At 43.4% G+C, this 12,813-nt stretch overlaps 1 long non-coding RNA gene across 1 annotated transcript in view; it reads left to right on the forward strand.

Moving 5' to 3' along the window:
- The window catches only part of LOC138204075 (uncharacterized), a 72,351-nt gene that overhangs the window by 36,088 nt on the left and 23,450 nt on the right, over positions 1-12,813 (forward strand). The window contains exon 2 of the long non-coding RNA XR_011178771.1: positions 12,371-12,487. This is a non-coding gene — a long non-coding RNA (uncharacterized lncRNA). The remainder of the gene's footprint in view (positions 1-12,370; positions 12,488-12,813) is intronic.

Below are 12,813 nucleotides of genomic sequence, written 5' to 3' on the forward strand. Positions count from 1 at the left end.
CTCCAGTTGTAGTGTGTGCAAATGCAGCGTTCCCTTGATTTTGGATTTGATCTGGACATTATCAAGAGAACAGCCGGCCTGTTTGGCTCTTTGATACGAATGTGTGATATTAAAGTTCAAGAAGATATTGATAACTGCGTCATGCCGGGTCAATCGATGACGCAGCTTCAGGTCATGAGAACATTTGTTTGCCGCCGGCTTATTGCAGTGACGGAAGGAAGAGTCGGGCTTCGTTTTAATGGACTTTACATTTATTCAAACTAAAAAAAAGTGTTTATTGCTTAAATCTGTGTAGTTAGTAGTTTAATGATTAAATCAACGGAAGGGAAACAGAGGCTTTTAATTAATAATTGAACTGTCAGTTTATTTATGATTCCTATAGTAAGTGCTGCTAATATAGAGTTCTTATGGATGAAGTCTAATTCTAGGGAAAATATGCATTTTGTATTTTAGAATGAATGAATGAATTATTGATTGTTAGCGTGGCACCGATTTAAAGACTCATGAGTTCTCTGTGTATTTATCTCCATGGTTGCCATGCCTACAACAGCACAAGATAGATAATCCTTCTGCAGATGGAGAATTGGGGTTGAGGTGTGTGTATTCACGGTCACTCCTGTGTGTGTGTGTGTGTGTGTGTTGTGTCTGACTGTGACCAGATTGCGGTGAGAGGTTTGGCTTTGTGTGTTTGCTGAACCACGACGACGGGGGGAAGCAGAAGAGGAAGAGAGGGAAAGCGGGGGAAAAAGGTGGAGGTGAGAGTCAGAGGGGTTGACAGAGGAACAGAGAATGATGAAAGCGGTCACAGAGATTTAAGGCTAGAATTCAGCACAAGGTGGACAGGAAGGAGGGTAGTAGGACACAAAGCGCTGAAGGAATTAGAGCGAATGAGACGCAGAGAGAGGACGGATACAGGAGATAGAAATCTGAACGACGTCTACTGGGTTTTTTTTTTCTTCCACTTTTAATTTGCAGTAAACGGTGACACGCTAAGCGCGCGCACACACTCAACACACCAAGGTGAATATAATTACGTGATTCCATTTTTGGGGTCAAAAATGTATATGGAAATCTCAATTAAGATAAGGATTGCACTTGGAAAAACTTTCACACACAAGTCCTTGTATTTACCCCAGATATCCCACTCATTCCTAATAATCCATCCTGGAACAGGTTCTCCCTCTCCGTGTCTGTCAGCAGGTCCTGTCATCCAGTCTGACAGTATGTGGGTGGTGGCTGGATGCAGCATCTGTCTACACGACACTGACCGACGCCACATACATGTTGCACACAAACACTGCAGACGGAAACAAATCCATTCCACCACATTAGCATCAACAAATCTTGAAAGATACAGTACGTGTGCTCGCAGCTCTACACGTGTTAATCTCGGAGGAGTTGCTGTCAGTTGTTTACAGTAAATTCTCGGCTCCTTTTTGGCTGTTTAAATGGTCCGCCGGGGACATTTGCTCCAATTAGCTTCCCCCTATCAGCTCGTTTTAGATCAGTGATAAGTGGTCAGAGATAAGAGGCATGGCGCCGTCTCCTGCAGATGAGCCATATTCTCCTGAGCCGTGACCGCGGCAGTCATTTTAAACACCCCTCCACCCGCCTCACACACACACACACACACACACACACACACACACACACACACACACACACACGCGCGCAACGTCACTGCAGCCATTACACACCTCATTGGATTAAATGTAAGTAGGGAATCATGCAGCAGCCAACGGCGTGGTAAAGATGGGGGCGGGGGGGAGGATGTGAATGTGTGTGTACAGCATGTCGGCCCATGTCTGAGTGGTTTATGGATAGTTAATCAACATACTGTGTGGTGGATCGCTGAGAACATGAAATGAAAGTCAGTGATTCCTGAAATGTTTTTCTTCCGAAGAAATAAAACTCATCTGTGAATTGGCCTGGATAATTGCAGCTCAGGTGTTTTGTCTGGTCGACTATTTCAAGTTATGAAAAGATGCTACAAAATGTGTATATTAGCAGTCCAGTGAAGGTTATCTGTCTGTACTTTTGGAGATTCTGATTTGGCTGATGATACTCGGTGGGCTCATCACTAAAGGCTCGCCAGAACCAAGCTGCGTCACGGTCTGGCGTCGACTCAACCACCAGAGCCGATCGCCGATATTCTCGACCACGCTTGTGTTTCCAGCTGACACACTTCAGTGCGTTTCGGAAGTGACCCAGAGGTCCCACTAAAAACATGCATGTAGTCTATTTTTGATGGAAGCTGCACAGAGCAGATCAGACGGACGGGAACAGCGGCGAGAATCCAGCCACATTTCTAAATAAAACTCCCGATTGCTTATCACATCACTACATCTACATCTACATCTACACACCGGGTCTTTCCAGTAGAACAAGAAAAGCGTACTCCATCTGCTAACAGGCAGCAGTTCAAATCATTACGAAGTAATTATGAGGATGAATGAACTAAAACACATCAAACTGTATTGACTTTGTCGGTATACAACAGAGTAACACGCAATACACACAGAACAGACCAAAAAAAAAAAATTAAACATTTAACAATGGTTAGCCGCCAGAAACACAAAAATCAAGAAAAACTAAATCGGGTTGACAAAACGCTTCCTGGTGGGGAACGAAGCTGTGAAGACGACGGGACATATCTGTGGAGTCCACGGAAACACAGACACCTAGATTAGATTAGAAACAGTCATCAGATACATTGCAATTATATTACTATTGTAAATATAAAATAATATGACTAATTATTGCAGACTATCTGAAAACTGCATTGCAGGGCAGTTTTCCTTCCACTCATAAGTAGGTAACAATTTGAGGTGTGTGCTTTTCAAATGAATGAGCATTTCAAATTGCCATACATAACATGTTTTTAGTTTTTTTTTTAGACAGTTCTGGTAAAACGGTCATGAAATCATTTATTGAGACATGACAACTGTGATTTTTTTTTTTTTTTTTTTTTTTTTAACAAAATGATTGTACATAGATTATTGGCTATTTAATATGTGATTTAATATGATTGCCACATCAGAGTTATTAGCTATTCCATATCTCCTTGCTGCCTCTTTTCCTGCACACTTTCTAGTAAAGGCAGAAACGCTGCATGAATAATGAAGAGCATGTAATGTGTGTGCTGGTGCACGTGAGAGGGAGAGAGAGGGAGAGAGAGGGGGAGAGATGGAGAGAAAGGGAGAGAGGAGAGAGGGAGAGGAGGGAGAGAGAGAGGGAGATAGAGAGAGAGGGAAGATAGAGAGGAGAGAGGGAGAGGAGGAAGAGAAGAGAGAGAGAGGGGGAGAGGGAGAGGAGGAAGAAGAGAGAGGGGGAGAGAGAGAGGGGGAGAGAAAGGGAGAGAGGGAGAGGAGGAAGAAGAGAGGGGGAAGAGAAAGAGAGGAGAGAGGGAGAGAGGCAGAGGGAGAGGAGGGAGAGAGAGGGAGAGAGATAGAGAGAGGGAAGAGAAAGAGAGAAGAGAGGGAGAGGAGGAAGAGGAGAGAGAGAGAGGGGGAGAGGGAGAGGAGAGAGGGAAAGAGAGAGAAAGAGAGAGGAGGAAGAGAGACAGGGAGAGAGAGAGCCTTGCAGCATTAGAACAGGTAGCAGCCTAGTTGTTGATGCTGATGTGGTCTCAGTATGCATTTGGACGAGGTTATATAACACATTATGCTGCGTAGCTGCCGAGCAGTGTTGCTGCTATTTATAGAACCGCTTTGATGGAACAAACTCTGTGACACACAGACACAAAAACATCAACCTGTGTGTGTGTGTGTGCGTGCTGGGAAAGGCATTTGTAGGCTGCACACACCATGCCTTAAAATACCTTTTTCTTAATATTTCTTCCTGTGTCTCTCATCCACACAGACAAGAAGCTGCTGATATCTAAAAGGCTGTAATTGCATGCTATCAGAGGGATGAAGCGGCTGTATTAAACGTATTAAACTGTGAGGCGAGTAAACGGATCATTGTTGGTGTGTCCTGATCAGTCACCCTGTCCTCGGTGTCCTCTCTGTCCGTCCCTCTTCATCTTGATGAGTCAATCTCTCAAGTTCGGCTGCAGTTTTGTCCCCACATCCGTCTCGGAGCGAGCGCACACGCATACGCAGCCCGAGCCGTAGACTGCCACGGCATTTCCCCCCCTTTTGTTCATTTAAATACCAAGGAGTCCAGACAAAAACAAAAGAAAAACCATTACAGGGCGCAATGTGGCGTGACGGCTTTTTGATCAGCTGGAGAGAGAAATAAGGGGAGAAATGTTAGGGGCATTACCGCTCATTTTGTGGAGGTGCCATGATGATATTTTAACCAGGTGATTGCTTTGTTTGCAGCCGGGGAAATGTAAAGCAGAACGAGGCGCTGCCCACAGAAGGATTCCTGCTGAATTTTTATTGAGCATCTTGGTTATGCATCACTTCTGCTGAGCATATGTGGATGCAGCTGTGTCCTGTATGACTATATTGGATATATATATATACATAAATTATATCAATTATGAATAAATGGGAAAGTCAAAGCCACAGTGCTGAAATATTCACATCACGTGCGCTTCCGATGACGTCTCTACACTGCCAGCAGTCAGTGAGAGTAAAGACGGGGGGGGGGGGGGGGGGGGGGGGGGGCATGTTTAGACATGTTAGTGTCACTCTTCTGACAGGCTTGCTCGGTGTGTTTAGCACTTTGATTGCAATTAAAAAAAAAATGTCCCAATCAAGTTCTTTTGCCCCATTTAATACTGAGCACGACAGATGGATGATACAGCTACACAGTGCTCACTTCAAGCTCATTCGAATTATGAAAGCAATCCAGTGTATATGCTCAACAGTTCATTAGGTCTATAATGCATTTAGGAACCAAGTTGTTCCTCAATGTTTGTTTTGTTATTTTGGTAAAAAAAAAGAAAAAAGAAAAACATTTTTAAGTATTTTTGAATCCCAATTCCACTTAGTACAGTATTGATTTATATATATATATATATATATATATATATATATATTTTTTTTTTTTTTTTTTTTTTTTTTTTTTTTATCAAGTAGTATAATCATATTTCCACTTCAAATTGGTGTAACAGTGTAACTTCAAGAGTCCAAACAAATAATAATAAAAAAAAATGTTCCCTTCACCACAGTTACCTGAGTGAAGCCACTGCATTTTGCTTGCTGTATCAGATTATTCATATCAAGCGCAGCTCTGCTAATACCTCTTTGTAAAATTCTTAAGATCATTGCCTCCGTGGTTATGAAGAGCAGCGAGTCTCCACATTTCTTCATCTAGCCCTGCCATCAGCTAAAAGTTAAAACCTTGTCCCTCCGGCTTTATCTCTAAGGTCAAAAGGCAGGTCAAAAACAATCACGTGACAAAGTACAAATTGGGTAAAGTCGGGAGTAGGTTGGCGGTGGTTGGAACAAACCCAGGACTTCCATCTGGGAGACGAGGGTTTAAGTCCTTGATAAAGCAAAGGTCAAGGGGATTTCTTTGATCCCTGATCTTTTTCCAACCTGGTAGTTTTTTGGTACACTTACAAGTTTGATGATTGCCTTGTGTGTCTTATTTGAGACGTGAACGGCTTTGATGAAACGGCATTATTTGACACACTGGCAATGCAAACGCGTTGAAATAACTCAACAACATTGGACGAATTGTCACTGGGTGGATTAGAAAAGTTTGTCACAGCGATTTATGAACCCTTCAGAAAATGGGAAAATGTGTATCGCTTTGTCTCATATTAACCCACAGTCCCAGCGTGATTAACGAAGACGGTAAACACAGTAGCCACTACGCTCCCAAACACACGCTGATGCTAGCATTTAGCTCAAGTACAGCCTCGTACAGCCTTGCATAATCTCACCGCGGGCTGCAGTGGAGGCCGCCGCTCTGTTGGTGGGCTTCCTGTACGATCCAACAGCACCCCCGCGGTAATTCGGCAAAAGCCTCCAGCAGAGAGCCGCTAATCCAGCTGGCTACGATTCCTGCTTCCTTTACGTCACGTGAACCACGCGCTACGCTACTTTTCCACTCCGTGTCCCAACATATGCTCCCTCGGCTTCCTGCTGTTTCAGACCTGTGCGTTAGCACAGGTCTGAAACACGAGGCTCAAACGTTAGCGTGCTGTGCTTTAACGGTGCTCCCCGAGGTTGGCTCAGCTGGAGAGCAAAGCACGTGGCATCCGTCCCCCGTACTCCGCAGAACACACACCTCCTCCCACAGAAGACACTCAGTGCGGTGAACGAGACATTTATGAGAGTCTTTCAGTCTCCCTGCTTGCCAGCAGCCACATCAAAAATCCTGATAAGTGCACAAACAAAAGGCTCAAATAGATAAATCCTGATAAGATTGTATCTCAGCAGCTGTCCATGTTATGGAGGATAAGATAATGTGGTGAACAGGCAGGCTTTGGGAAACCGAATTGTAAACACTTGTTTACCTGATTTATGTCTGTCTGGTGCATACTTGGAGTCAAACACTGATTTTATAGGGAGGAAAATGAATCGTCAGATGCATCAAAGGTTTTAGATCACTTTGTGATTCTTGAGTCTTTAAAAAAAAGAAAAAAGAAAAAGCTGCAACACTTTTAACTGAATTAGCTATCTATCACTTTACAATTATTTTACTATTGCACTCCCGCCACCTGCGTTTTGATCCGAGTGATTTAAGGAAAAAAAATAAATAAATAAATAAAAAAAAAAGGACGTGAGAGGTCGAGCGAGCGAGGCAAAGCGAGATAGGAAGGGAGACAGGAAGGAGCGGGCATTGACAGCTGCCCAGAAACCCGAGCCGCCTTTCAAGATATCAGAGCAACTGCGGCGCCGCGGCAACCGCACAGATAAGACTACAGCCGAGATATCAAACAGCATCGGCAATAAGCAGCCGCCACAAACAAACACTTTTCTGCAGCCGCCGCCAAAGAGCCCCTGGGCCACCTCGGGAGGCGGGGAGGAGTGGTGGGAAGGGGACGGACCCCAAACAAATTGGAAATGTCAAACGGTGCACCGGTGGACTCTGCTCCGCGCGTTTCATCAAAAACCTACAACGGAAATCAAGGACGTCTTGGAGCAGAATTAGCTTTAATGTGTCTGATGTGTTCTCTGAGCGCACGAGGGCGTGATGGGCAGAAATTGAAATCATTGTCTTACTCTCCGTTGCATCATTATTTTACAGAATTGAAAAAAAAAAAACAGTGGCGGAGGGCAGTTAAAGGTGATAACTGGGTCGTAAAGTCAATTAAAACACAAGTTATATTTGAAAGAATACAAATAATAATAAATAGATCATTTGTTTAGATTTTATATGCAGAAGACACTTAAGTGCGAATCACAGAAATGAAAGGAAATAAAAAAAATAAACGGTAATACAGTGAGTTTTGTTTCTGTTTTCGGGCTTCCATTTTGAATCGTCTACTCGAACATGCAGCAACAGCGTGCTATCGTTTGATATACTTATCCTGTGATACACTTCACAGCTTGTTTTGGATGTAGGGAGCACTCTTCGTCTTAGCCGAGGACAAAACATGGCTGACGGCAATAGATTCATCATTCTCTTCATAATGCCGGATATGAATCATGCTCTCTGCGCTTGTCCCCCCACCGAAGGAATTAGTTAAGAGTTGTGCGGTCGTCCCGTTCCCCGTCCATTTCCTGCTTCTCATTTATCTCTGTCTTCCTCGGGTTCTTTTTCTTAATCTTCAATTTTACTGTCATCAGCGCAGAGCCCGCGAAAAATATCTTACTTTACAAACAAGCCTGAGATTAAGACGCGCAAAGAGAAGGAGCAGACAGCTGAGCCCATTATGAGAGCAGAATGAGATAATCAGCAGAACCACTGACTTCCATCCCAGACCGAGATACCTACAGCTGCATTCACAGGCCGGCTTTGTGGCACATGCTCTGAGCACTGCACATCTCACCTTGAATTATGCTGCGTGCCACAACAGTGCGACACCGAGGAATGCAGTTGTACCTGGAGGGATGGATTTTTTTTTTTTTTTTTTCTCTCTCTGACTCTTTACTTAAGGGAAGATTGCCGTTGCGTGGCAACCAGGAGAACATCAGGGATCGAGAACAACACGTTCGAGGCACAACTCGAACCTGCACTCTCCATTTAAGCAGACACATGACGGGGGACATTTGTCTGGCAGTCGTTGGAATCGGCCGGTTTGGATTCTTGATGCCGCGAGTTCAACACCGCAGTGTCTTTAGTCGAAGCGGAAGTTGGTCTTTCGTGTTACGTTCCCACCCGATGAGACCGTTCCCCTGCAGAGGCTGCATGAGGAAAACCTATTGTCAGCCACGATGCTGTGCGGCTGCTTGTCAAGACCTTCAGTTACTTTTCTTACCCGAACGAGGTCGACTGGGACTTTTGTAGCGCGTTGTGCTGTTCTGTGCAGCGCGTGTTGGGTTTGTTTGATGTCGTCGGTGTTTGGTGTTCTGCTTTCCTATCATTACTCTTTAGACATGATACAAAATACCACCAATCATGCAAAGCTGATAATTAAGCTTTGAAATCCAAATATTCTTGCCTTCACTGAATATTTACTTCGGAGGTTTGTGTGCAGGGAAGTGATCATAACAAGGAGCGCAATGTTTGGAATCTGTTAATTGATTTAAAATAGTAGAAGATAAGAATCACAAGTTTTATTTAAATGGATTTTTTTTCCAGTATTTGTCAGTCATACCTACAACCTTATTAATAATGTTAAAGTAATGCAGCTGTTGTGAATGCATGACATTTTATTGGTTTCATTTATGCTGTTCTGATGTTCTGGCAAATTCTATGAAGCAAAACGGGTCAGGAATCAGGGGAGTGGGGCGAGGTACCGAATTTCAATACCTTTAGGCTCCAATCCAGTTACTGCAATACCATCTGTAAATTGTAGCTTCTAGCGGTAGACCTGGATGTGAGGCGTTTAGGGGATATCTGTTAATTGTAACATCTACTGGAAGCCTGCATGTCAGGCGTTCAGGAAACATTGGTAAACCGTAGCGTCGACTGTTAGTCTGGATGTGAGGTTTTCAGTGGATATCTGTAAATTATAGTGACTACTGGTAGCTCGCATGAGGCGTTGGGGGATATCTGTATATTGTAGCGTCTACTGGCAGCCTGCATGTGAGGTGTTCAGGAAACATTGGTAAATTGTTGCATCCACCAATGTCTGCATGTGAGACGTTTAGAGTCATATCTGTAAATTGTAGTGTCTACTGGTAGCCTTCATGTGAGGCATTCAGGAAACAGTGGTAAACCGTTGCATCTACTAATAGCCTGCATGTGAGGCATTTAGGTGACATCTGTAAATTGTAGCGTCTACTGGTAGCCTGCACGCGAGACTTTCAGGAAACACTCGTAAACTTTTTAATCTACCAACAGCTTGCATGTGAGGCATATAGGGAACATTAATACATTCTAGCATCGACCGTTATTCTGCATGCGACGTGTTCAAAGGACATCTTTATATCGTAGCGTCTACTAGTATCCTGCATGTGAGGTGTTTAGGGAGCGTTGGTAAACTGTTGCATCTACCAATAGGATGAATTTTAATACTGTTAAATTGTAGCAGCAGAAAATAACCTGGATGGAACTTTCTCCTTTTGGTTCCTTAAACCTGCTGTCACCCCAGTTGACATGTCGCTTGATCTTTTCCTCAACCAGGTCAAACCAGAGTTCCCAGCAGCAGATATTTTGGCAAGAAATATTTGTTTGTTGTATATAGTCGCGTAAAACAAAATACAATGTAAATCCTGGAATGTAGCATTTCTTTAAAACTAGAAAAAAAAAGTATTTTATATCTCTACCCGAAGGACATTTTGTTCTCTTGAAAAGTCAAGAGTTTGTCAGAACTCATGTTGTGAACTGCTCTCATGAGGCTTTATGTGAGCTCAGTAAAGGTGAGAGAACTCTCTTTCACAACTAAACAGCATAGTAAACAGAGTGAAGATGGAGTCATCCTGCAGTACATCCCTGCTGCTCTGCCCCTTAAACCTCCTCTCAATAGCTTCTTTATCCGTCTGTTTTTTCCTCCAGCACTTTCTCTATTCACTCTTTGCTTCCTCTCATCCTCCAAACGCGATCCATCTCTCTGACATCTTTCCTCCCCTTGTCCTTCACTTGCCCCTGCCCTCCATCCTCCTCTCCTTCAGCCCACGTCTCCTCTCCACTCGTTCCCTCGCCTCCTCCTCCAGCACCTCCATCTTAGCTCCTCATTACCGAGGCAGCTTTTTTGCATGCCGGTGATGTCACAGGTGTAGTGTGTGTGTGTGTGTGTGTGTGTGTGTGTGTGTGTGTGTGTGTGTGTTTCAGAACGATCGCTCTCCTTCGAACCATGAGAATGAGATGCCCCCCCCCTCCAATACACACACACACACACACACACACACACACACACACACACACACACACACACACACACACACACACACACACACACACACAGCCTGCCGCACACTTCCACTCGCATAAAGGAGTCAATTTGTCAGAGATGTCAGGGGTGCTAACGAACAGCCAGCTTCTTGCCATATGCGTGTGTGTGTGTGTGTGTGTGTGTGTGTGTGTGTGTGTGTGTGTCAGCACGTCGGTACTGTCACTGCAGCGTGGTGTGAAAGAGTGTGTGCCAAGTGTACTAAGGAGACAAGAACACATGTATATATAGCTGCTGTGTGGAGAGCTATGGAGACACATTTACTGTGTGTGTGTGTGTGTGTGTGTGTGTGTGTGTGTGTGTGTGTGTGTGTGTGTGTGTGTGTGTGTGTGTGTTTATTCAGCCTATAGAGATGGTAAATGTGTTAATTAATACATGACAGCTCTGTGTTCTGTATGTGACTCAACTTGCCTGCCTGCTAGTGTGTGTGTGCATGTGTCCATGTGTGTGTGTGTGTGTGTGTGTGTGTGTGTGTGTGTGTGTGTGTGTGTGTGTGTGTGTGTGTGTGTGTGTAGGCTTCTCCTCATCTGCTGCCGCCTGAGGAGTGTGATGACCAGTCTATTTGACAGGCATTGCAGTCACAGCGGTCGCCCCGTCACCGCAGTGGCTGGGTCACCGGAGTTAATTATTCTCAGCGCTGGTCCATCACGCACCATGCCGTGGCCACACACTAACACACACACACACACACACACACACACACACACACACACACACACACACACACACACACACACACACACATGCACACGCAGTCACAGCTCGACATAAAGTAAGAACACACGTTTTCACTACTTTGACCTGGTTAAGCTTGATGCCTTTTAACCAAAGGACTCCAAATACACACTCCGGAGCGTCCTGTTGACCCGGCAGTCTGTTCTACGTCACATTCATGCATGCAGAGCCAACACTGAATGTATGGATTTGTGCAGTTCAGTATAGATGACAGTGACTAATGAGAGGCAGACTTTCTGCTAATTAAAGTCTCGTCATACAGTAATTACTATGAGCAGCAGTATTTAAGATCTTAATTGAGTGCCCGGTGATTTTCCTTTAAACCTTTGCTTATCCAGGATTTTCTTTTGGAATAGTTCATATTCAGGAAAAAAAAAGTTGACACCAAGGAAGGAGAAAATACTCAACTAACTTTGTTTGTTTTTATTGTCAAACTCGATTTGAAGTGAATGATGCCACTGAGAGACGTCCATAAGATTTGAAACATGTTAATTTTAATGGAATCACTTTCAATCACGCAGTTATCATTTGTGTCCAGCTCCACTCCGAAAGCTCAGCTTCTTTAATCTTTTCTCTGAATATCATGCTAATCCCCGTTATCTTGGTTCATGCTATACTAGCTAGCTCATTCACTCGTGTCAAAGACGTATTGTTTCCCGGGAGAATAGGACCCAACGTACTGGTATCACATTTCAGACGGACATAATGGCGGAACAATTGCCTGGAAATTACCTCGAAGGAAGCTGAGATTTAAAAAAAACAAAAAACCGCTGCAGAAAATTACAAGTTTCACTAAAGGGTTTTTATTGTAGAGGAAGTGACCTTTGGTTTTCACAAACTCTCTCTGATGTGGGAGAAACCATACTGTTTCTGAAGATGATGCACCCAAACTCGTATTATCATTTAAAATAAACTGAACAGATGTTATTGTATTTTTCACAGGAGTGTGATTCCTTAAAAAAAACACTTGGGTGAAGTTTCTTCTTGTTAAAGCACAAACTGGAATCATTTAAATTATAAATGCAGGTATTTTTTTGAAAGCTTATAAACCAGCAGCTATATACCATTACACAGTTTATCCAGCAGTGATAAACAGATTTTTAAAGAATCCTAATCACATTTCTTTTAATAGCCGTTATTAAGGGATCCTTTCTGCTGCAGTCATGTTTAAAAAAAAAAATGTTTTAGTGTTTTTTTTAATATTGTTTTTGTCATTTTGCCTTTATGTGACAGATACAGTGAGAGAAAAAGGAAATGTTGGAAGAGAGCAGGGAATGACATGCAGCAGACGTTCCAACCGGCTGGGATTCGAACCTGTGACTCTCTGCTCAGAACAACAGTGGTCATGTGGTATGTCACTCGGGGCACACCCTAAAAGAATGTATATTTCCTGACATTGTACTGTTTGCTATTTAAACTCTTAGATCCAGATATTGGTATCTACATCAGCCTCTTTCCATTAGACTCTAGTTTGTTTTGGTATAAATATTCAGCAATACTTTGAATTGTTCTGAAACCTACACTTGAATAATATATCCAAGTTTGACCTTTGTAGCAGTTAACATTGCCTCCAATTAATCGAGTAATCTGAGACATATATAGCGATACAGCTAATCACATTGCTTTAGTTCTTGTATATAGTATCTCATAGGAAGGCTAGATATCGCAAAAACATT

This window comes from Embiotoca jacksoni, unplaced genomic scaffold, assembly GCF_022577435.1.
Source record: "Embiotoca jacksoni isolate LCO1_2020_lvr unplaced genomic scaffold, fEmbJac1.0.p SCAF_24, whole genome shotgun sequence".
Taxonomy (NCBI): domain Eukaryota; kingdom Metazoa; phylum Chordata; class Actinopteri; family Embiotocidae; genus Embiotoca; species Embiotoca jacksoni.